Source organism: Pleurodeles waltl, chromosome 12 (assembly GCF_031143425.1).
Source record: "Pleurodeles waltl isolate 20211129_DDA chromosome 12, aPleWal1.hap1.20221129, whole genome shotgun sequence".
Lineage (NCBI taxonomy): Eukaryota > Metazoa > Chordata > Amphibia > Caudata > Salamandridae > Pleurodeles > Pleurodeles waltl.
In genome coordinates, this window is record NC_090451.1 from 122,341,331 (window position 1) to 122,364,465 (window position 23,135).

Below are 23,135 nucleotides of genomic sequence, written 5' to 3' on the forward strand. Positions count from 1 at the left end.
CAAGTTAGACCTAAGAGGTGCTTACCACTTAGACAGAGTGAAAGAAGGTGATAAATGGAAAACTGCCTTTAAAATTCAATATGGTCTATTTGAATACACAGTCATGCCCTTTGGACTTTGTAATGCACCAGCAGCGTTCCAATTCTTTTTGAATGATGTCCTTAGAGAATTTCTAGATCTATTTGCAATAGTCTCTATCGATGATATTCTAATCTATTCTGATAACGAAGTCGAACATGTGCAACATGTCAAGAAGATTCTCACAGCTCTTCGAAAACATAATCTATATTGCAAATTAACCAAAAGTGAATTTCATGTTACCACCGTTGAATTTTTAGGGGTCATCCTTACCCCTACAGGCATGGTCATGGCAGAAAGAAAAGTACAAGCAGTGTCTGACTGGCCAATTCCAAAGACTGTTCGAGATGTTCAATGCTTCCTAGGTTTTGCAAACTTCTATCCCAGGTTCATAGATCATTTCTCACAGAGAGTGGCACCAATCACCAAGTTATTATGAAAGAAAGAACCATTTGTATGGTCTTCAGAAGCTGACAAGGCTTTTTCAACCTTAAAGGAAGCTTTCTCTGCTGCCCCAGTCTTGACTCACCCAGATACTGAATGTCTGTTCGTAGTGGAAGCAGATGCTTCAGATGTGACAATTGGTGTGGCGTTATCACAGCGCAGTAAAGATACTGGTCAGCTACACCCTGTAGCTTACATGTCTCGAAAACTGAACAAGGCTGAACAAAATTATGTCATTGCTGAGAAAGAGCTTCTAGCAATCCGTGATGCCTTCAAAGAGTGGAGACTCTATTTGCTAGGCGCCAAGTACACTATCACAGTATACACAGATCATCACAATGTCCATTTCATGAGTTCAGCTAGTTTCTTGCTGAGTTTGATTTTGTGGTAACCTTCCGTCCAGGTAAAGCCAATCGCAAAGCAGATGCCTTCTCCAGACAAGATTCTACCATGTTACCCACAATCCAGCCCTCACGAGCTATCATTGCTCCAGACAAAGTCCTTTGTATCATCAAAACAGAAGACTTTTTTGAAGAATTTCGTAATTCCTTCACCATTGAAAAATGGCAGAAATGGGCTCAAGCAGATCCCAAAAGATCAATCAAACAAGGCCTACCTTTTCATGATGCATGTTTATTTGTTCCAAGTACCAAGTTGTGCAAATTAGTGTTTCATTGGTTACAGGTTATACCTACGGCAGGTCATCCAGGTATTCCTAAGACTCTTGAACTAATACAACAATACTTTTGGTGGCCTACTTTGACAAAAGACGTTAAGCAAATGGTAGCTAACTGCGAATATTGTGCTTGCATCAAGACAAGTCATTCAAAACCAAAAGGGCTGTTACATCCTCTCCCAACTCCACTCCGACCTTGAGAACACATATCATTAGACTTTATTACAGGACTGCCAGTTGTTCAACTTCACTCAGCAATCCTTGTGGTGGTAGACAGTCTCAATAAATATGCACATTTCATTGCTTGCAGGAAATAGCCGCCCTCCAGTGAATTGGCAATAATAGTTTTAAATCGAGTGGTCCATTATCACAGATTACCAAAGTGATTCTCTCCGATCGAGGATCACAATTTGCCTCTAACTTCTGGAAAACATGGCGCAAAACGCTACAAGTTACATCTACACTATCTACCAGTCATCATCCTCAAACAGATGGCCAAACTGAGAGACTAAATTAAACATTGAAACAATATCTGCGTGCTTACGCTGAGAAAGCACTTCATTCGTGCAAATCAATGTTTTGTTTAGCTGAACTGGACTACAATAACTCCTATCATACTTCCACTGGTGCAACACACTTTTTTGGTCTATTTGGCTATCATCCTGATACTTTGCCAATCACAATTCCACAAGAAAGTTCACTTACACCAGCTGTGTCAGAAACAATACGACAACTCCATCAAACCCAGAAACAAATTCAGCAACATCTAGATAAAGCAAAACAAATATATAAAAAACATTATGACAAAAATCATTGTGAAGGACCACAATATAAGCCAGGAGACAGAGTGTGGATTTCCACACGCCATATTGATTTCAAGAAAAAACATATGTTTAATCCCAAATATATAGGTTGTTACAGAGGTGGTCATTACAACCCTGGCAGTCGGTGTTAAAGCGGCGGTAAAACCGCCAACAGGCCAGCAGAAAAAAACTGGAATTACGACCGTGGCGGAAACCGCCAACATAGACAGCCACTTTAACACACCGACCGCCACGGCGGTACAAACAAACACTGCGGCGGTCACCGCCAACAGACAGGCGGAGGACAATGTACTGCCCACAGTATTACAACCCACCAATCCGCCACCTTTTCCGGGGCGGACTCACCGTGAACAAAAACACGGCAGAAACAGGACTTCGAAGGGAAAATGCTCACCTCTGCACACCCCACGAGGAACCAGGACGCCATGGAACCAGAGCTCAAGATTTTTCCAACCTTTATCTTCCTGCTGCTCTACCAGGAGCACGAACGCCGGGGGCGAAGACCACGGTGAGTACTGCACCTACGACACGGGGAGGGAAAAAAACAGTGACACACACACGCAATACGCAACACCCCCACCCTCACCCACGACAACACACACACCAATACATATTGATACATCACAGTTTCCCCCCCCAACCGCCCTGGAAGAATGCAAGGACAAAAGGAAATGAGTCGAATGATTGTAATATATTAAAATTCAGTATTAAAAAAATATATATACACTACAAACAAATATATACACCAATAATATAAGTCCAAGCTATTCTACCATTAAAGTCTGTGGACCACTGGGCCCAAAATGCATGGGCGAGGCCCACACAAGATACCCGAACAAGACGGATAGAACACTGCAGGAGCATCAGATAGAAATAAAACAGGCACCTCAGGGAGAAGGGAAAGGGTGGGCACCTCAGCCGGTTGAGTGCATGACGCCAAATCCATGAGGGGGCCCCATGCCCAGTGTTCAATCCTGGGGAGTGCAAAGCCACAGTCTCTCAAGTCTCTCCAGTGGGTGGTTTGCCCACTGCACTATCCTGGGGAGTGCAAAGCCACAGTCTCTCAAGTCTCTCAAGTGGGTGGTTTGCCCACTGCTCTATCCTGGGGAGTGCAAAGCCACAGTCTCTCAAGTCTCTCCAGTGAGTGGTTTGCCCACTGCTCTATCCTGGGGAGTGCAAAGCCACAGTCTCTCAAGTGGATGTCAATCTCCACTGGTTCTGGAGGGGGCTTTGTGCCCAGAGTGCTTCTTCGTGCCAAGGACTGAGGTAGTGGATGTGATACTCCACTGGTTCTGGAGGGGGCTTTGTGCCCAGAGTGCTTCTTCCTGCCAAGGACTGAGGTAGTGGATGTCAATCTCCACTGGTTCTGGAGGGGGCTTGGTGCCCAGAGTGCTTCATCCTGCCAAGGTCTGAGGTAGTGGGTGTCAATCTCCACTGGTTCTGGAGGGGACTTTGTGCCCAGAGTGCTTCTTCCTGCCAAGAACTGAGGTAGTGGATGTGATACTCCACTGGTTCTGGAGGGGGCTTTGTGCCCAGAGTGCTTCATCCTGCCAAGGACTGAGGTAGTGGATGTCAATCTCCACTGGTTCTGGAGGGGGCTTGGTGCCCAGAGTGCTTCATCCTGCCAAGGACTGAGGTAGTGAATTTCAATCTCCACTGGTTCTGGAGGGGGTTTTGTGCCCAGAGGGCTTCATCCTGCTTGTGGCGGCCTCAGTAGCGTCAGAGCTTTTGATGCTCATGGGCCTGCGCTGCTAGTGGCTGCGGTGTCCTTTGCAGTGGTGCTTGTGGCAGCGGTGTCCTTGGCAGCGGTTCAGCTGGTGGTGGTCCTGTCTGTGGCAGTGGGGCTGCTGGGGGTCGCCTCCTGGGCAGCGGGGCTGCTGCTGGCGGTCCTGTCTAGGGCAGTGGGGCTGCTGGCGGTCGCTTCCCGGGCAGCGGGGCTGCTGCTGGTGGTCCTGTCTGGGGCAGTGGGTGTGCTGGCGGTCACCTCCTGGGCAGCGGGGCTGATGGCGGTCTTTTCCACCGTGCTGATCTTCCCAGACTTGCCGGATTTCTTGTGCCCCTTCCCCACCTTGGAAGGTGTCGCAGCTGACTCCACAATCCCAACTGTAGCCCTGGGAGCGGCTTTGGTGGCTGGTGTCTCCCCCCTCTCCTGCCGGGCACAGGCCAACTTTTGATGCTTGACAGGTGGGGGACTGTCTGTGCAGTGGCTCCTTGCCACACTGCCTGCCCTGCTGCCTGGTGCACTCCATAATCCGGTGACTACTGGCACCACTGGTCCCGCCGATGTTTTGGCTGAGTTGCTAGGTTGGGACCTGGAGAGTCGGGCCCTAGGAGAGTGATGGGGTGGGGGAGGAGAGGTAAAGAGGTCAAGGTTGGACAGGAAAAGTTTCTTAGGAACACTGGGACGGGTAGAGGGGGTTTGGGAGTGGAGGAAGAGGTAGTGGTCGTAGGAGGTGTACGTTTGCTGACTTTGGGTGAAGGTGCATGGGCTGGAGGCTGTCGTGAGGTGGATGGCTGTTGGGTGGGTGTGTGGCTGCGTTTGTGTACCTTGGGAGGTGGACTCACAGACACACTGGGAGAGGACACAGGGGATGTGTGAATGGTAGTGGGGGTGGTGAGTGCACGTGAGCGGGGTGTGGTGGTGGGTGTGCTGGTGATGGACGTAGTGGCTGAAGATGTAGTGCATGCAGGTGTGAGTGGAGACGAGACAGGGAGGGATGAGGGAGACGAGGAGGAGGGGGACACACTGGAGGCAGTGGATGTTGGTATGTCTGCATGTGTGTGATGCTTGCGTGAGTGCCTGTGGGATGTGTGGTGCTTATGTTTGCCTGAGCTTCCTTTGTGTGTTAAAGTGTGTGTATGCTGGTCTGATGGTGTGCTTGGGATAGGCTGAGGTACAGGGGTGTGGGTCTGAGTGGAGGTAATTGGAGGGGGGAGGCTAGAGACAGGGACAATGGCTGCCCTCAGTGCTGAGGCCAGAGTCTGAAAAGCTCGCTGAAGGGCTGCCTGACCAGAATTAATGCCCTCCAGGAATGCATTGGTTTGTTGCAACTGCCTCTCTACACCCTGGATGGCATTCAAAATGGTATACTGCCCAACAGTGAGGGACCTGAGGAGGTCAATGGCCTCCTCACTGAGGGCAGCAGGGGTGACAGGGGCAGGGGCTGAGGTGCCTGGGGCGAAGGTGATGCCCACCCTCCTGGGTGAGCGGGCACGGGGCAAAGGCTGAGGGGCTGCTGGGAGGGTGGTGCTGGGGGGGGTGGCGGCTGTACCTGTAGATGCGGTAGAGATGTGCCCGCCACCATAAGGGAGCTCCCATCAGAGGAGTCCATATCGCTGGTGTCAGCTCCTGTCTCCCCCGTGGAGCTCCCCTCGCCCTCCGTCCCACTGGTGAATTCGGAGTCTGTAGTCTCGCCCTCCAGGGCAATGTGGGATGCAGCTCCCTCCTGCTTCGGTGCCACTGCTCCTCCGCCTGATGATGGTAATACACACAAGTACAGGGAGACCACAAAAAAGGGGGGGACAGAAGAAAGACATGTTGAGTGCATGCAATACCGCTACCCTTGGCGGACACAACAGACACAGAAGCCCCCTGCACTACGCCGCGCACTTGGGGTCCATTATTCAATCCCTGGGACATGGCTTACAAGGCTATGGCCGATTTCTGCACACATGGATGTCACAGGAGCCTGACTAGGTATAGTTGGCACTGTACTCAGGTGTGGTGGGGTGCCACAGGGTCTGCCTGAAAAAGGGGACTGAACTAGCAAACTCGCCCTGGCCTAGGGGAACCCACAGCCCACCTCCCCTACCCAGACTCCTACAATGAGCGCTGAATCAGCTGAATGAGAGTATACTCACCCCCTTGTTGCTGCTGTGATGCCCTCAAGCACCCATCCAACTCAGGGTACGCCACCTCCAGGATACTGAACATCAGGGGGGTCATGGTGTGACGGGCACCCCTCCCACACTGGGAGGCCATCCCCAGCTGGGCCTCCGCCGTCTTCTTGCTCCAGCGGCGAATGTCCTCCCATCTTTTCCGGCAGTGGGTGCTCCGTCTGTGGTAGACCCCCATGGTCCAGACTTCCTTGGAGATGGCACGCCAAATATCCTTCTTCTGGTGGGCGCTGACCTACAGGAATTTTACAGGGGGAAAAGAGAAGTTATTACCAACTGCACTGTCACAGTCATTGGCCCGCATCCCTACCCTTGCCATGTGGCACATGCACTAACCGTCGTTTCATGCACGGCTCATTCTCCCCCCCATCTTTCATCCACACCACTCCACAAAGGCATTGCCCATACAGCATGCTCCCAGTGTACTTACCTGTTTGTCTGGAGGACGCTAGAGTAGCATGTACTGGGGGAGGACACCATCCACAAGTTTCTCCAACTCCTCTGTGGTGTAGGCAGGGGTCCTTTCCCCAGACGCACGAGCCATTGTCTTCCAGACTGAGGTCACAACAGCACTTGCAGTGGAGGTCCTCTCCTGTCAAAGATCAGGTATCGAGTGATTGCACAGAGAGAAAATGGTGGTCACGTCCGCAGTGGTGCATACCGTCATTGCCGGCATACATCGTCATTGGCTCACGGGACCCATAGGGTCCAATGTTAACCAATGCAGAATTGCGCTGCGGTCTTCGACCGCCTACCGCAGTTACCTCATATCCCATTGTCCCACTTTACAGGTCAGGCAGCCGCCATTACAGGGGCCCACGTGGCTTTATTTTTAACTGCGTCACACATACCTAGGCCTTGGCTCAACACTCATACAGGCAAATTTCGGTTTATGAATAGTTTTCTGAGTAGGCTGTGTTTACGTACCTCAGAGTTGGTTGACTCTGTGCTCGCTGTTCTCCTCCATAGGCACCGTCCACTGGGGCATGTGAGAAGATGGCGGCATCCTCCAGGGTACAGACCGCTGGTGGACCTGTCGACAATTGAGGAAAGACATGGTATCATCACCTACAGGCTTGATCGTGCCACAATCCTGGAACTGTGTGCCCAGTTGGAGCCAGGTCTTATGTCAGCTATCCGCCATCCCACAGGAATCCCCCCTTAAGTGCAGGTGCTGTCAGTACACCATTTCCTAGCAAGTGGGTCTTTTCAAACTACAGTATCCATAGCATCAGGGATGTCCCAGCCTATGTTTTTGCACCGTGTTGTCCAGAGTGTTGTCTGCCCTGCTGAAACACATGCAGAGCTACAACGTTTTCCCTCAGGTGGAGGATTTGCCTACAGTGAAAGGTGAATTCTATGCCCTGGGACATATCCCCAACATCAAAGGTGCCATTGATGGGACACATGTGGCCTTGGTACCCCCCGCAGGAGTGAACAGGTGTACAGAAACCGGAAGAGCTACCATTCGATGAATGTGCAGATGGTGTGTTTTGCAGACCAGTACATCTCCCATGTTAATGCCAAATTCCCTGGCTCAGTGCATGACGCATACATCCTGCGGAATAGCAGCATCCCTTATGTGATGGGGCAACTCCAGAGGCACCGTTTGTGGCTATTGGGTGAGCATCTAGAACCAAATCAGTGGGAGTAGTTGTCTGGGGATATCCCTAAGAGTTAGTGTGTGTCTGACAGTTGTCCCTCGCCATTTGCAGGTGACTCTGGTTACCCCAACCTGTCATGGCTACTGACCCCAGTGAGGAATCCCAGGACAAGGGCAGAAGAACGCTTCAATGAGGCCCCTGGGCAAACTAGGAGGATTATAGAGCGGACCTTCGGCCTCCTGAAGGCCAGGTTCCGGTGCCTACATATGACAGGTGGTTCCCTATTCTACTCACCAAAGAAGGTGTGCCAGATCATCGTGGCCTGCTGTATGCTTCACAACTTTGCTTTGCGACGACAGGTGCCTTTTCTGCAGGTGGGTGGTCCATATGGATGTGTTGTGGCAGCTGTGGAGCCTGTGGACAGTGAAGACGAGGAAGCAGAAGAAGAGGACATCGACAACAGGAACTCTGTGATCCTGCAATACCTCCAGTGAGACACAGGTAAGAAGACAAACCTGCCTGCTGCTCTGTCCTTTTCACCAAGTGTATGGTCACTGAGTTTTCACTTTCCCTTACGATTTCACAGATGTGGGTCCCACTGTGTGACCTTTGCTTTGTTTCCTCATGGACTTGAGCTGTGTGACATAGGTATGTTGATATTACATTTGAAAGAGCATTTTGTCACTGTAATTGCTAATACACTAATTCGAAATCACAGACAGACTCCAGATTGTTTTGTGCTTTAAGGGTGTTTATTTAAGTGCTCAATATTGGAGGGGGTTGTAAAGTGGTGAGGGGTGATGGTGGAGAAATGTCCATGGCAGAGTCCAGTCTATTAGTCTAACAGGTGAATTGTCCAAAGGGACGAAGGAAGTGGGGCTGGGGCAGTTTGATGATGGACAGGGTGACAAGGTGGGACAAAACGATGACAATCAGGGTGGTTTCATTTCTTGGCGGGTTCTTGGCATCGTTCTCTGTCTTTGTCCTGGATCTCAGGGACCGTTTGCGGGGTGGCTCTCCATCTGCTGGGGTGGAGTGCTGGTGTGGTAGTCCTGTGGGGGTGCCTCCAATCCACTATACTGGCGGAGGTGGTGGGCAGTTCATCATCCAGGCTAGTGTCAGGGGCCCCTTGTTGTGCTGCAGTGTCCCTCCTGGTGTTGAGGACTTCCTTCAGCACCCCTATGATGGTGCCCAGGGTGGAATTGATGGATTTGAGTTCCTCCCTGAAGCCCAAATATTGTTCCTCCTGCAGCCGCTGGGTCTCCTGAAACATGGCCAGTACCGTTGCCATCGTCTCCTGGGAATGGTGGTAAGCTCCCATAATGTTGCAGAGGGCTCCGTGGATAGTGGGTTCCCTGGGCCTGTCCTCCCCCTGTCGCTCGCAAAGCAGCCCTTCCAGTTCCCCAGTGTTCCTGGGCCTCTGTCCCCTGAACCGTGTGCCCACTGCCACTGCCCCCAGGTCCCTGTTGTTGTTGGGGTGGTGGGTTAGCCTGGGTTCCCTGTAGTGGTGGACACACTGCTGATTGACGTGTCCTGGGGACAGAGGTAGGGGCCCGCTGGGTGGGTGCTGTGCTGGTGTTTCCAGTGGAGGGAAGCTCTGTAGTGGCCTGTGCCAGTGTGAGGGGAACCGACTGTCCCGAGGTCCCAGATGGGCCGGGCTGGTCATCTATATCCAGTTGGAGAGAGCTGCTGTCATCACTGTGTGCCTCTTCTGTGGGTGGAGTGGACATATCTGGACCCTCCTGTCCGGTGACGTTGGGTAGGGGTCCTGCAGGGGTGTAAATGCAAGATTATTGCATCTGTATGTGCCATGGTGTGCAATGGGTGGGTGACCGTGTACCCCAGTGCTTGCATTCCTGTGTAGGACATTGTGTGATGATGGTTTAGGGGGGTGTATGGGTTTGTGCAATGGCCATGCATTAGTGATGGGTGTCCATGCTTTGGTGCTGCATGCAGGGCTTGATGTTGGGATGGGTGGTTTGTGATATTGGGACATGTGTGAGGAGTATAAGTGATGGGGGTGAGGACAAGGGTGGGGGCATGTGATGGCATGTAGGTAGGGTGGGGATGTAATAGTAAAGATTAGATTTACCAGAGTCCATTCCTCCAGCTACTCCTGCTAGGCCCTCAGGATGCAGAATAGCCAAGACCTGCTCCTCCCATGTTGTTTATTGTGGGGGAGGAGGTGGTGGTCCGTTGCCAGTCCTCTGTACCGCGATGTGGTGTCTTGAGACCACGGAACGCACCTTCTCCCGTAGGTCATTCCACCTCTTCCTGATGTCATCCCTATTTCTTGGGTGCTGTCCCACTGCGTTGACCCTGTTAACTATTCTTCGCCATAGCTCCATCTTCCTAGCTATGGAGGTGTGCTGCACCTGTGCTAAGAATAGCTGTGGCTCTACCCGGATGATTTCCTTCACCATAACCCTGAGCTCCTCCTCAGAAAACCTGGGGTGTCTTTGTCGTGCCATGGGGTGGTGTGGGTGATGTGTGGGTTGGTGTGTGTTGTGATGTGTGGGGTGATATTTAGTGGTGTGTTGTGTGAGGTGCGTGGATGTTATGTGGGTGATGTTGTTGACTGCCTGTGGATGCTTGTTTGGAGATTGTGGTGTCTCTCTCTGGCCTTCTTTCAACATTTTTGGTAGTAGGGGTTTGTGGGTGATGTGGGTGTGTGTTTTATATTGTTTTGGGTGTGTGGGAGTGGTGTGTGTATGTGTATCAGGTGTGTGTATTTGGAATTGTCCAATGTGGATGTGTTTTGTAAATGTGTGTGTATTTTGAGCGCAGCGGTGTGTACCGCCAATGGAATACCGCGGTTGAAAGACCGCCGCGTGGATTCGTGGGTCGTGATAGTGTGGGCGTATTCCTGTTGGCGTGACGGTGGAGGTTTTGTTTTTGCCAGTTTATCACTGACCTTTGTTGTGGCGGACTTGTGTGGGTATCTAAATTTTGGCGGATTCCGAGCTGTGGGTCATAATGACTGTGGCGGAATTCTGCAGCCACGGCGGTGTGTTGGCAATCTTCTGCACTGCGGTAAGCGGCTTTTACCGCCAATGTTGTAATGACCCCCACAGTCCTTTAGCAGATCAATCCAGTAACCTATAAGCTGCAGTTACCAAAATCACTACGTATTCATCCAGTGTTTCATACTTCTCTCCTAAAAAGAGCAGTCCAAAACAAACGCTCTCAAACCAGGTCCAGTTCTGGTACAGGCAGAATTGGATTATGAAGTAAAACAGGTTCTAGATTCAAAATTTAAAGGTGGTAATCTCTGGTATCTAATATCTTGGAAAGGTTACGGTCCAGAGAACAACTCATGGGTCTCTGCATCTGACATACATGCTCCACGACTAGCGCGGCGTTTTCATCGCCTAAACCCAGACAAGCCAGGCCCTAGAGCACGTTTGGGAGGGGGGAGTACTGTCAACATCAGGACAGTGCGTGCTCTACGGGTGACGTCATTCAAAAAGCCAATCCTTACGCAATGTAATAATTCATACATTGTGTGTTGATGCAGTATGTTAACCTTTTGCATTGCAGAGATTTATCTTAAAATGTTATAAATGCTGTTTGCAACGTATTGTTCATTTTCACAGCTTTACTGCAGGATTACAGAGTGTGCTTAGGGTGTGGTCCCTATTTTGAGCCCTTCTAGAATCCTTTCCTGCAGTCTGGCTCGGTGTGGCATGTGGGCGGGGTCTGGGTATATTTAAGGGACCCAGCCCAGCTCCACATGCTCACTATTCAGAGGTCCCGGAGCAGAGCTGCAGCATTTTCCAGAGCCCCTGTTTTGGAGGCCTACCTAGGCTTTTCCAGGCCCCGTCCTCATTATCTTGGTGATCCTCAAGCAGGGCCATAAGGCGCAGGTCGGGTTAGGCCCCCAACTCCGTTTTCAGAAATATTTGAATTTTGGGCCTTTTGGTTAATCTTGTGTGCGACTGTTTTCTTGCCATTTAACTCTTGCAGTTCAGGTCGGCAGTGTGCGCAATTGTATCTTGGCATTTAAACCTTGATGGTTGAATCAGCAACAGTGTGCGCAGTTCATTCTTGGCAATTAACCCTTGCAGTTCAGGTCGGCAGTGTGCGCGATCGTTTCTTGGCATTTAGACCTTGATGGTTGAATCAGCAACCGTGTGCGCAATTCATTCTTGGCAATTAACCCTTGCAGCTCAGATCGGCAGAGTGCGCAATCGTATCTTGGCATTTGAACCTTGATGGTTGAATTGGCAACAGTGTGCGCAATTCATTCTTGACAATTAACCCTTGCAGCTCAGATCGGCAGAGTGCGCGATTGTATCTTGGCATTTGAACCTTGATGGATGAATCGGCAACAGAGTGCGCAATTCATTCTTGGCAATTAACCCTTGCAGCTCAGATCGGCAGAGTGCGCAATCGTATCTTGGCATTTGAACCTTGATGGTTGAATTGGCAACAGTGTACGCAATTCATTCTTGGCAATTAACCCTTGCAGCTCAGATCGGCAGAGTGCACGATCGTATCTTGGCATTTGAACCTTGATGGATGAATCGGCAACAGAGTGCGCAATTCATTCTTGGCAATTAAGCCTTGCAGCTCAGATCGGCAGAGTTTGCGATCGTATCTTGGCATTTAAACCTTGATGGTTTTATCGGCAACAGAGTGCGTGATTCATTCTTGGCAATTAACCCTTGCGGCTCAGATCGGCAGAGTGTGCGATCGTATCTTGGCATTTTAACCTTGATGGCTGAATCGGCAACAGTGTGCGCGATTTATTCTTAACAATTAACCCTTGCACCTTTGATCAGCAGAGTGCACGATCGTATCTTGCCATTTGAATCTTGATGGTTGAACCAACAGCAATGTGCGCGATTTATTCTTGGTATGTAACCCTTCCAGTTCAGATCGGCAGAGTGCGCGATCACTCCTAGACATTTGAATCCTGATGGTTGAATCAGCAGCAGTGTGCGTGATTCATTCTTGGCATTTATCCCTTGTGTTTCAGATCGGCAGAGTGCGCGATCATTTCTAGGCACTGAAATCTTGATGCATAGTTGGTTTTAAAGTGCATAATAATTTCTAGACAATTGAATCCTGAAATTCAAAACAGAGTGTGATCTTGTAGTATCATTCATAAGTCTATTGCAGTTCATTCATGAAAACTAATGTGTTCAGTGATTCTTGTTACATTGTAGTTGCTATTCCAAGAACTAACTTGAGAAAGTTCAATGTTCAGAGTATAAGATGTTATTCAAAAACGCTCATATGAAAGTTTGCATAATCCTTCTTTATTTTCCAGGTATCCAGAGCTAATAAGGTCATGTTATAGGAAAGCTCGTGATCATTCATGTTATCAGTATATCAATATTTGGAACAAGTTTATGAAAGTCAATGTGAATAATCTTGCTATTGTGTTCTTAACTCTTGCTCCCACAGGTCTCCTTCCTCGCTGTTCCCAACCTAAAACCCCGTCCCCGGCTTGGCCATTCTTTAACTCTGTGCTATGAAAGCTAGTAAAGTTTGGAGCTGCCAAGAGGTGGACATATTGGGAACATGCGCAGACCCCGAGGATCCGGTCTCCCTGACAGACAGCTACATCATGTTCACACAACATGTGGATTTGCCTACTATTAAGGCTGACTTCTATCACATTGGACACATCCCTCATGCGACTGGGTCCATATATGGCACCAACATTGCTTTGGTACCTCCCAGGGCCAATGAACAAGTCTATAGGAACAGGAAAAACTACTACTCCATCAATTTACAGGTGGGGTGTCTCACGGACCAATACATCTACCAAGTGACGGGCAAGTATCCAGGATCTGTGCATGACTCCTTCCTTCTGAGGAACAGCAATGTCCCACACATGATGGCACAACTACAAAGAGAAAGGGTGTGGCTCATTGGTATGTTTCCAATATGATGCGTGTCACTGTAAAGTCAACTGTCATATAATTCAGCCCTGTGCCTGTACCGGGATTGTGCCCGGTCCTACCTTGGTGCATACAGGTGACTTTGGCTATCCTAATCTTCCCTGGCTGCTGGCACCAGTGAGGTACCCTACCATGGATGAGGAACACCATTTAAATGAGGCCCACGGCAAGAAAGGCATGTTATTGAAAGAACATTTGGGCTCCTGAAGGCCAGATTCAGGTGCCTCCACGTCGCTGGAGGTGTCCTTCGCTACAGTCCCCTAAAGGTATGCTACATCATAGTTACCTGCTGCATGCTACACTATCTGGTCCTGAGACAACAGGTTCCATTACCGGCTAATGAGGAGGAGACAACAGGACCAGTGGCTGATTATGGGGTCATGAAAAGTGATGAGGAGGCTGAGGAGGAAGGTGCAGCTGAATCTAGGACTGAGCTGATCACTCATTACTTCTAGTAAGATACAGGTATGTTGTGTATGTAATGTCAGGTGTATTATTTCCAAACTGCCTTATGATAGTGCTGCTCATGGTCAGGTACATCATTGGAGATGTTCATTGTAACTGTTCCTCAGTGTGACTTGTGGCGGGAGACAGAAAGCCTATAAGGAGCTGTCTTACTGATGAAATCTCACTAACATGTGTGGTGAATGCAGATTTGTAGGTTGACAATTCCTATGTACAGGCATGTGGTGTGTCATTTGCCCTGCATGCTCCTGTGCAGATGTTTTCCCAATTGAAGATCGTGTAGTGTATCTCAATCCCTATCACAACGGTTGCCTGTGGCATTCATGGACATTATCCTTTCCAAACAGTAGTAAGTGTAGTTATTTACCCATTTCAGCTGTGATCTACTGCGTAGTGGTCATATGCTTCCTGATCTTGTGGGTGTGACATTGTCTTCTGTTATTCCCTGTGTAGTTGCAAATTCACAATGTGCACAACAACAATGTACTGCATATGTCCCACCATGCCTACTATCCTGATGTGAGTCCCTGTCTTGGTCTAGTTGCAGGTTGGTTTTGTGGATCTACTCCTGTGTTTTATGGTGTTTATTGTGCACAAAGTGTGTAAGAGTTGATGCGTGGGGTCATGGTTGGAGTAATAATCAGAGTGGGAGGCCTAGCTGTAGCCAGTACAGGTCCAGTATCCAAGGGCCATGTAAAAATGGAGTAATGACTTTGAACAGCGATCAGGGTATCTCAGTGGCATACAAGGGAAAATGTTCAGGAGAGGGTCACTTCCTGGCAGTGGGTTTAGTCTTGGAATCTGCTCCTGCAGGATGTCTGGATTGATGACCACTTTTCTGTGGGGTTCCTGATGTTGATGGATCAGTTATTATCTGGCTAATGGAAGGGCCTGCCAGTGGGTGGAGGTAGCACGGATGATGGCTGTGAGCTCCTCGAGCACCCCTGCAGTGGAGGCCATGGTGGCATTGTGGACCTGCCACTACTGCACGGCCACCTGGTGGTATTGCCACTGCAGCGTTTGGTTTTTCTCCAGAATTGTGAGTATTTGGCCCATCTTGCCCTGGGATTGCTGGTATGGTCCTTGGGAGATACTTTATTGGCCAGTCGAGTCATCTGTGGCCCCACCCTCTGGCCCACATGTGATAAGGAGTCATCATGTGTATATAGAATGATAATTTGTATGAAGATGCAAGGTGCCAGCTTTGGTATTTTGGTATTCAAGATGAGAAACGTTTATTGTGTATTTGTTTTTATCAGGAGCAAAAAAAACGAAATGCCTTCCCTTGACGTTTAATGGGACTAATATTACAGCTGTACATTTTTTACGGTCTGAACCCAAAGGCTGCGACAATTTTTTCAAGATTTATCGATTTTTAGAAATATTCTTATAATTTGTATTTTTATGAGATGATTATGTGATATTTATGTATATGTTTGTTTCATTGTGTTATAGTGATCTATAATCAAACTTTATTAAAAAATGTAATCTCAACTTGGGTAAATGTGCCGCCCAGGCCATGTTCATGGTCAGCTCTATTCAGATTCATGGAAGCAGATTATAAAACTAAAATGGAAGCTCTCTCGTTCAGCATGCTGAGTACTGATCGAAGCAATAGCATCAACACTTCTCAGCCATCATTTTACTAACAATAACATGGGATGGAGGTATCCCCATCTCTCAACTGGCCTGTCCTTCCTAATTTTTGTGAATGAAAAGGATGAGCAATAAGCAATCAAAAGAGGTGGGGATGGAGTGAGCAGTATGAACTATCTTGTAATACATAGGAGAATGTTATGAATGTGTATGTGGCGACACGCACATTAAGGGCATCGTGGGACAGATCTTAGGGAGATTCATGCTTTACAGTCTGTTCCGGAAAAGAAAACACGTAAACTGTTTACCTGGTCCTGATTCCATTCTCAGACAAATATACAAATGTCAGCAATAGACAAAGCAGTGGCTGATTTGCTCAAACGGGGAAGAAGGAGAGAAAGGTTTATCTCAATGGAAAAAACAACAAAGAAGAAAATTAAAAAAATTGGGAGTGTTTTTCATAATATTTCCTACCTGCTTTAATGTGCCCCTATTACAGTTTCCATTTAATTTCTGCTCTTATTAATGCATTTTTCAAATGTACATCTGGGTATGATATTGACACCGAAATACTGAAACAAAACAATGACTGGTATGGGGTAGTGGGTCGGGGGAGGGGCACTGCCAGCAAATCAGTGCCAGTTCTCCCATTACATCCTGGTAGATGCAGCTTACAGTGTTTTTGAATTACTCACATTTAAAAGATCGTTTGCTACCAGTTTTGGCACAGCCAGTGCTAACTTGCTGGTATTGCGCTCCTTCCACTTTTGATTGTTCAGCATCTTCATGGGTTATTTGGTTGATGAGCCAAGGGATGTGCCTGCGTGTATAGAGTGCTACTTTACTTGATGTACTACAAGTGGGAGTAATTCAAAACACTATGAACGGCATCTCCCAGAATGCAATGGTCGAACTGATGCTGATTTCCTGCCAGTGTGCTTCCTTTCCCTTTAATTGTCAGGCTCATTCGGTAATCATTTATTTAGTCGATAAGTACCTCAGTGCTTTGGAGCAGAGCTGTATGGTACATTAGGACTTTGGCATGTTAGGAGCTCAAATGAAGACAATGAAGTGGCTCAGGGCTAATAAAGGGTCTCAGGACTAATAATGGTTGGTACAAGCCTTTTGCTCCAAAGTTTGGGATTGCATTTCTCCCTTTTTTAATTTAGAACATTCTGCTCTCAGTCGGTGGAGTGTTCTAAGAGGCTTATAGCCAATGCTTAATTTGTAAAAAAAAAAAAAAAAAGTGTCAGGTCCCTTGTCAGAAAGCCCCTGCAGCTTGCACCATCCTTTTCCCCTGCCAGGAGTGCCAATGACTGTACTAACACATACACTAACCATCACACTCCTACAAGTGTGACAAATCACACTATTCCAGGTGTCCAACATTACAAGGATGGCTTGGGCAGCAGGTTTTAGTCCTTTTTAATGTATATTGAATTACTAAACGACTGTTGTATTGTTACTAAGTTAGACAGTCAGTATCACCCTGTGGTAGACTGTCTTAAGTGCTGATGTAAACAATAAAGTGCCTGTGCCAGCAGCAGAAACCACTGTCTCAAATTAAGCACAACTTATTCTGCCTTGGGCTGTACCAGTTGTTAAAGGCATTTTCACTCATAATACACGATATGCACTAGTTCAGGGCCTTTAACAACTGATATAGCCTATAAGCCTATATAGGCTATAAGGCTACATAACAGGTGGTATTTCAAACACTACAAACCAGACTGCTTCTTTCTTCTAGACACGTGCAAAAACCCAGAAACATGGCTGCATCAAAGCTGGTGCCAAATACTCTTCTAATTGTTAAAAATTAAGCCCAACTACCGTGACATTGCCACCCGCAATGCCGTGACTCGGATTCGAACCGAGGTTGCTGCGGCCACAACGCAGAGTACTAACCACTATACGATCACGGCGAGCTACTTGGGCTGTGCAGAATGTACGTTCTGTAGCATTCATAGGTCACACCAATGCCAGAAATGTTGTTCACTGTTTCATTGGAAGAATGTTTTCACCATCTCTCTGCTTATGAGCTAAAGCGCCTTATGCCCACCTCCCTCTTTTCTTGCATGGAAGAGCACCAATGATAACACCTAATCGCCGCCTCCCCTACTTGTACCGGAAGCGGCAGATTCATGCACCAGTCTAGTGAGTCCGCATCATTGGTCGGCCAGACACAGTTCTTGGATCCATGCGAACAACCATCCTGAAATGAAAACACGTCCGGTCCTGTTTCAAGCGAATAAAGCACAGCAGTCTCATTAAATTACATCGGGGATTAAAGGAAACGAAAAAAGAAGCAGCGTGCATTTTAGAGGAGAGGGTTGAGTACCAAGCCTGATTGATTTGCAACTGCATTTATATACCACTTATTGCGACTGAGGCGTCGATAGCTTTTATATTGAGACTCGGTGTGCGCTTGGGTATTTGAATGAGTATTTGTAAATTGGTGTTCAGATACAGCACTGGCCTGTTCCTGTTTCACACAGAGCTGTGACAGAATAGGGCGCCCGTGATTGTCACATGGTCACTGGCATCAATCGGTAGCCAATGAAAATATCCGTTTCATCGCGTGTAGCCTTAAGGTATTTTTTTAAGTTGCTGCTCTGAAATGCATAGAAATGCGCCCTTTCTACGTTGTTGGAAATTCTACAGGAAGACCTTGTACAATATGCACTCGAGTTGCAGACTTTCGTGTTAAATGAGTCATACGAACCATCATGCACATATAAGTAGTCGTGGCCGAGCGGTTAAGGCGATGGACTTGAAATCCATTGGGGTCTCCCCGCGCAGGTTCGAATCCTGCCGACTACGTATGTTTTTTTTTTTCAAACAGCAATGGGGTAAAACAAATAAAATACAAATATTTACTAACACAACTTGTAATGAACGACTCCTCTCCAAAACATATTTTGAATGTTTACAAAGCAAAACATCAAACGGGAATGTCGGACTATTTCCTGGATTCTCCTTTGCCATCAGTATGAGAAATTATGTAGCAAAAAAAAACCCAAAAAATTTAACTTGAAACACGGGATATTTTGGCGGAGCCATGGCTGAAGGAGCGAAGAAAAAGAATTTATAAAGGGTCGTATTACAAAATAAAAATACTACTGGCAGCGGTGGGATTCGAACCCACGCCTCCGAAGAGACTGGAGCCTTAATCCAGCGCCTTAGACCGCTCGGCCACGCTACCTTATAAGCGTGGATATGTATGTGGATATCATGAGCAGGCAAATCGTCGCTGCATACTGAGTTGGTAGTATTTATAGCAGGAGGTCGCTGCAGTTAATAAATGTAGAACAAAGGCCAATTAAAACACTGTAAACATAGTTGAAGGAGGTGAATAGAGACGACAGGAAGAGAGCGGTGCCTGGAAAGCGGCAATAACTATTATCTGTAACACACGTCTTTTCCCAACCGACCGACTGTGTACTGTTTAGTGTAAAATACCTTACTCTGCGAGAAATTACTTTTTAAAACAATGTAGAAACATTTTCTTTAAATATGTCAACGTGATGTGATCGTTATCTAAGCATTTGTTCACAGTGCTGGAATAATTAGTCACATCCTCGTAAAGAGGAGTCCATTCAAAAGGTAAATATCAAGTTCCACAACAGAGGAGGTTGAGTAATACTGATGTCCTCGGTACTAGTGCCCTGCCTAGGCTCACCAACATGCGCCATAGCTGCCTAGTGCAGTCACATCTTGCGCGACATCTTCACAATCTGCTCTTTTAACCAGCAACAACGAAGCTCACATCAAAAATGCAAAAGTGAATCTAAAACCCGCGAAATGCACCTCGATACAATTTAATACCCATATACCGGCCGAGGGAGCACACATGACTTGGGGCTACGTCGTAGTCCTGATACGCATCACACGGGCATGCGCACATTGTGAAGCAACTAAGGACTGGTAGCGTACAACTGAAACCACACTTTTAAAATAGATGTGTTTTTTTTCTGTTTGACCTGGTTCTCACTCCCCCTGTACACCAATGTTAGAAATGTGGTCTTTTGTTGGCAGCCTGGTTCCCACCCTGTCCAAGCAAGGACCATTACTCTAGTCAGGGTAAATCACTCACAATCCAAATTATGAACAGTCAGGCTTAATTTAGAAAGCAATGTGTAAAGTATTTGTGCAATAAATAATGTAATAACACAGTAGAACACCACAAAAATACACCACACATTGTTTAGAAAAATGTATAATATTTATCTTGTAAGATATAGATCAAAACGATTAAGATGCAATAAGTATACATTGAAATATCACTGTAATAATGATCTAAAGTGTCTTGAGTCTTTTAAAAAGCAACAAGTGTCTCTTGCAAGCACAAAGTACTTGGTTTGCGTTCAAATTCTCAGCAAGGAACCGCGGAGGAGGAGATGCATGGAAAATAGGGAGGTGTGAGTCTATTTCTCTGACTGCACACAGACAATGCGTCTTTTATTTTCCACGCAGAGAAGACTTTGCGTCGATTTCCGGCGCGCGGACTTGGATCCTCTTCAGGTTGCGGGGTTTTCCGATGCCCCGGGGACAATGCGTTGATATCTGGCGCTTTGCAGGACAAAGTCACAGGGGCTGCATCGACCCAGCGGGCGAGGCGTGGAAATTATACTGCATGGCAGGGGATGCGTCGATTCCTCTCAGTAAGTAGGGCTGCATTGTTCTGGCTCGGCTTTGCGTCAATCCAGTGGCCCGTGTATCAAATTTGCGGTCGCAACCCTGGCGCTGCGTCGGTCTTCTCCTTGTAAAGTCGGGCTGCATTATTCCGGTTCGGCGTGCAGTGATTTGATCACCGCAATGCAAGCTGTGCGTCATTTCTTGCAGGCTGTGCATCGATTTTCGCCACACAAGGAGTTCTTTTGCAGGAATCAAGTCTTTTTGGTCCTGAGACTTCTGGGAACAGGAGGCAAGCTCTATCCAAGCTCTTGGAGAGCACTTCTCAGCACAGCCAGAGAGCAGCAAGGCAGCAGGGCAACATCAGGGCAGCAGTCCTTTGCAGAAAAGCAGTCAGGTGAGTCTTTTGGGCAGCCAGGCAGTTCTTCTTGGCAGGTTGGAGGTTCTGGTTCAGGGTTTCTTCTCCAGGAAGTGTCTTGTGAAGTAGAAGTGTCTACCTCAGAAGTGTCTGAGTTTGTAGGGTCAGAGACCCTGCTTAAATACCCAAATGTGCCTTTGAAGTGGGGGAGACTTCAAAGAGTGGCTTAGAAGTGCACAACGTCCCCTTTCAGTTCTATCCTGTCTGCCAGGGTCCCACTAGGGGGTGTGGCAGTCCTTTGTGTGAGGGCAGGCTACTGTCATTTGACATGTAAGTGTCAGGCCCTCCATCCTCCCAACCAAGGAAGACCCATTCAATAGGCAGATGTATTCAAGTGTGACTGAGCATCCTGTGTTTGGGGTTTGTATGAGTGAATGCACATGGGAGCTGTCAACTAAACCTAGCAAGACGTGGATTGAAAGGCACAGAAGGATTTAAGTGCAGAGAAACGCTCACTTTCTAAAAATGGCATTTCTAAAATAGTAATATTAAATCCAACTTCGCCAGTCAGCAGGTCTGTGTATTACCATTCTGGCCATACTAAATATGACCTTGTTACTCCTTTCAAATCAGAAGCTACCACTCAAACAGTATGTGAAGGTAGCCCTAATATTACCCTATGAAAGGAGCAGACCTCACAGCAGTGTGAAACAAATTTAGGAGTTTTACACTACCAGCACATGTAAACTACACAAGTACATGTCCTGCCTTTTGTCTACACAGCACCCTGCCCTATGGGTTACCTTGGGCCTACCTTAGGGGTGACTTATATTTAGAAAAAGGAGAATTTTAGGCTTGGCAAGTACTTTTAAATGCCAAGTCGAATTGGCAGTGAAACTGCACACAGGCCTTGCAATGGCAGGCCTGAGACATGTTTAAGGAGCTACTTAAGTGGGTGACACCATCAGTGCTGCAGGCCCTCTAGCACCATTTATTCTACAGGCCCTGGACACATATAGTGAACTTCACTAGGGACTTATAAGTAAATTAAATAAGCCAATTGGGTATGATCCATTGTCACTATGTTTTAAGGGAGAGCAGTGGTAAAGTGTGCAGAGTCCTAAAACCAGCAAAAACAGTGTCCAAAAAGTGGAGGGAGGCAGGCAGGCAAAATGTTAGGGGTGACCACCCTAAGGCTGTCAGGTCTAACAACCAAGTTAAATGTAAATGAGCCATGCAACAAAGTGCAGAGGATGGTGAAATGTGTAGTATCGCAGGTATGACGCGCTTTAGCAGGGTGGCACGCTTGCAGCAGGAACACACACAACACGCTCTTTGGTGTTATAGGGGGGGAAGACAACACATTTTCCTCACCCCATTTATTCACACCCTTAGGCACCCTGCCCAGAGGAAATACTTTTCACAGCATCTGGGTCAGTGGCCACAATCACAACATTGGTGTGACACTAGACCGCGGGTAATTTATAACATCCCTCCCCAACTTTATTCAAAATTAACATTTCAAACACACAGTCTTTCAGTCTTTGGCTGGGTAGCAGATTTGGCCCGAGAGTGTATCACTTGGGGCCGCGATTGACTCTGCTCACACTGGGCCTCGGGTTGGCCAACTTCTGGGGTCCCTGGAGCACCTTGTCTGCTTGCTGGCCCTTTGTCCGTCGTGGTCAGGGGTTCTTGGTCTTTAGACACGGGCAGCTGGTAAGGGTAGGCTGACTTTGTTTCCTCAGCTTTGGGCTCTGCGAATGTCACCTTCCGGAATCACAACACATTTCGGGATACAGTCTTGGTGCCTTTCTGTGCCGTCACCATGGTGCCCGCTACCTTGCTGATGACCCAACCACCTTGCTTGTATGGTGCGCTGAACTCCCAGCCAGGACTTCGATCATTTATAATCACCCGATCTCCAGCTTGTAGATGCTGGGTCCGTGCCATCTCCTCCTGCTGGCTCAGTCGTTTCTCTCACCATCTTGCTTGAGTCTGATCTGGGAAGTATCAAGATGGCTGCCAGCCTGGACAGGAAGGCATGGTGTCTCTTCTGGTTCCCGCTAACATAAGAGACCAAAGGGCCTGCTTCATGGTGCAGTGAGGTTTTCCTCAATACTCTGAGAAACCGATGTAGGTTGAGCTCAGTATTTCCTCCTTCCCAAGTGGTAATCCAGAGGATTTTGGTGAGCGTGCGCATTAAGCGCTCAACATAGCCATTGGCTTGAGGCCACTGCTAATCCTCCGATGTTTGATTCCTAGGCATTTCAAGAGTTCTTGAAATACTGCCCCTTGGAACTGGGGTCTGTTGTCTGTCTTGATCTCCTCGGGTAACCCATACATGGCAAACATCTTCTCTTCTCGAGTGTGGGAGCTATGTGGCTGAACGCGGTAGAGTCAATGACTTTGACGGGTTATTTCAAATATTCGTCGATCAATACCAGCATGATCCACCCATCAGGGAAAACTCCCAAAGTCGAGGCTGACTTTGAACCAGGGTGAAGTGCAGGGTTCATCGGTCGTGATTTGAGCTGGTGTTCCGGGGTACTCGTCAGCTGTCAGTCCGGGCATTGCTTTACCATGTCATCTACCTCTGCCTCGAGGCCTGGCTACCACACCTTCTCTCTCATGCCTGTCTTTATTTTGGCT

The 23,135-nt window shown here is 47.8% G+C and overlaps 3 non-coding genes across 3 annotated transcripts; 1 reads left to right on the forward strand and 2 right to left on the reverse strand.

The window, feature by feature from the left end:
• Window positions 1-17,346: 17,346 nt before the first annotated feature.
• TRNAH-GUG (transfer RNA histidin (anticodon GUG)) lies at window positions 17,347-17,418 on the reverse strand. The gene has a single exon. It is a non-coding gene; the product is annotated as a tRNA-His (tRNA).
• Window positions 17,419-18,234: 816 nt separating this feature from the next.
• On the forward strand, window positions 18,235-18,316 carry TRNAS-UGA (transfer RNA serine (anticodon UGA)). The gene has a single exon. It is a non-coding gene; the product is annotated as a tRNA-Ser (tRNA).
• A 300-nt stretch (window positions 18,317-18,616) lies between these two features.
• Window positions 18,617-18,698, reverse strand: TRNAL-AAG (transfer RNA leucine (anticodon AAG)). Its single transcript has one exon. It is a non-coding gene; the product is annotated as a tRNA-Leu (tRNA).
• Window positions 18,699-23,135: the final 4,437 nt, after the last annotated feature.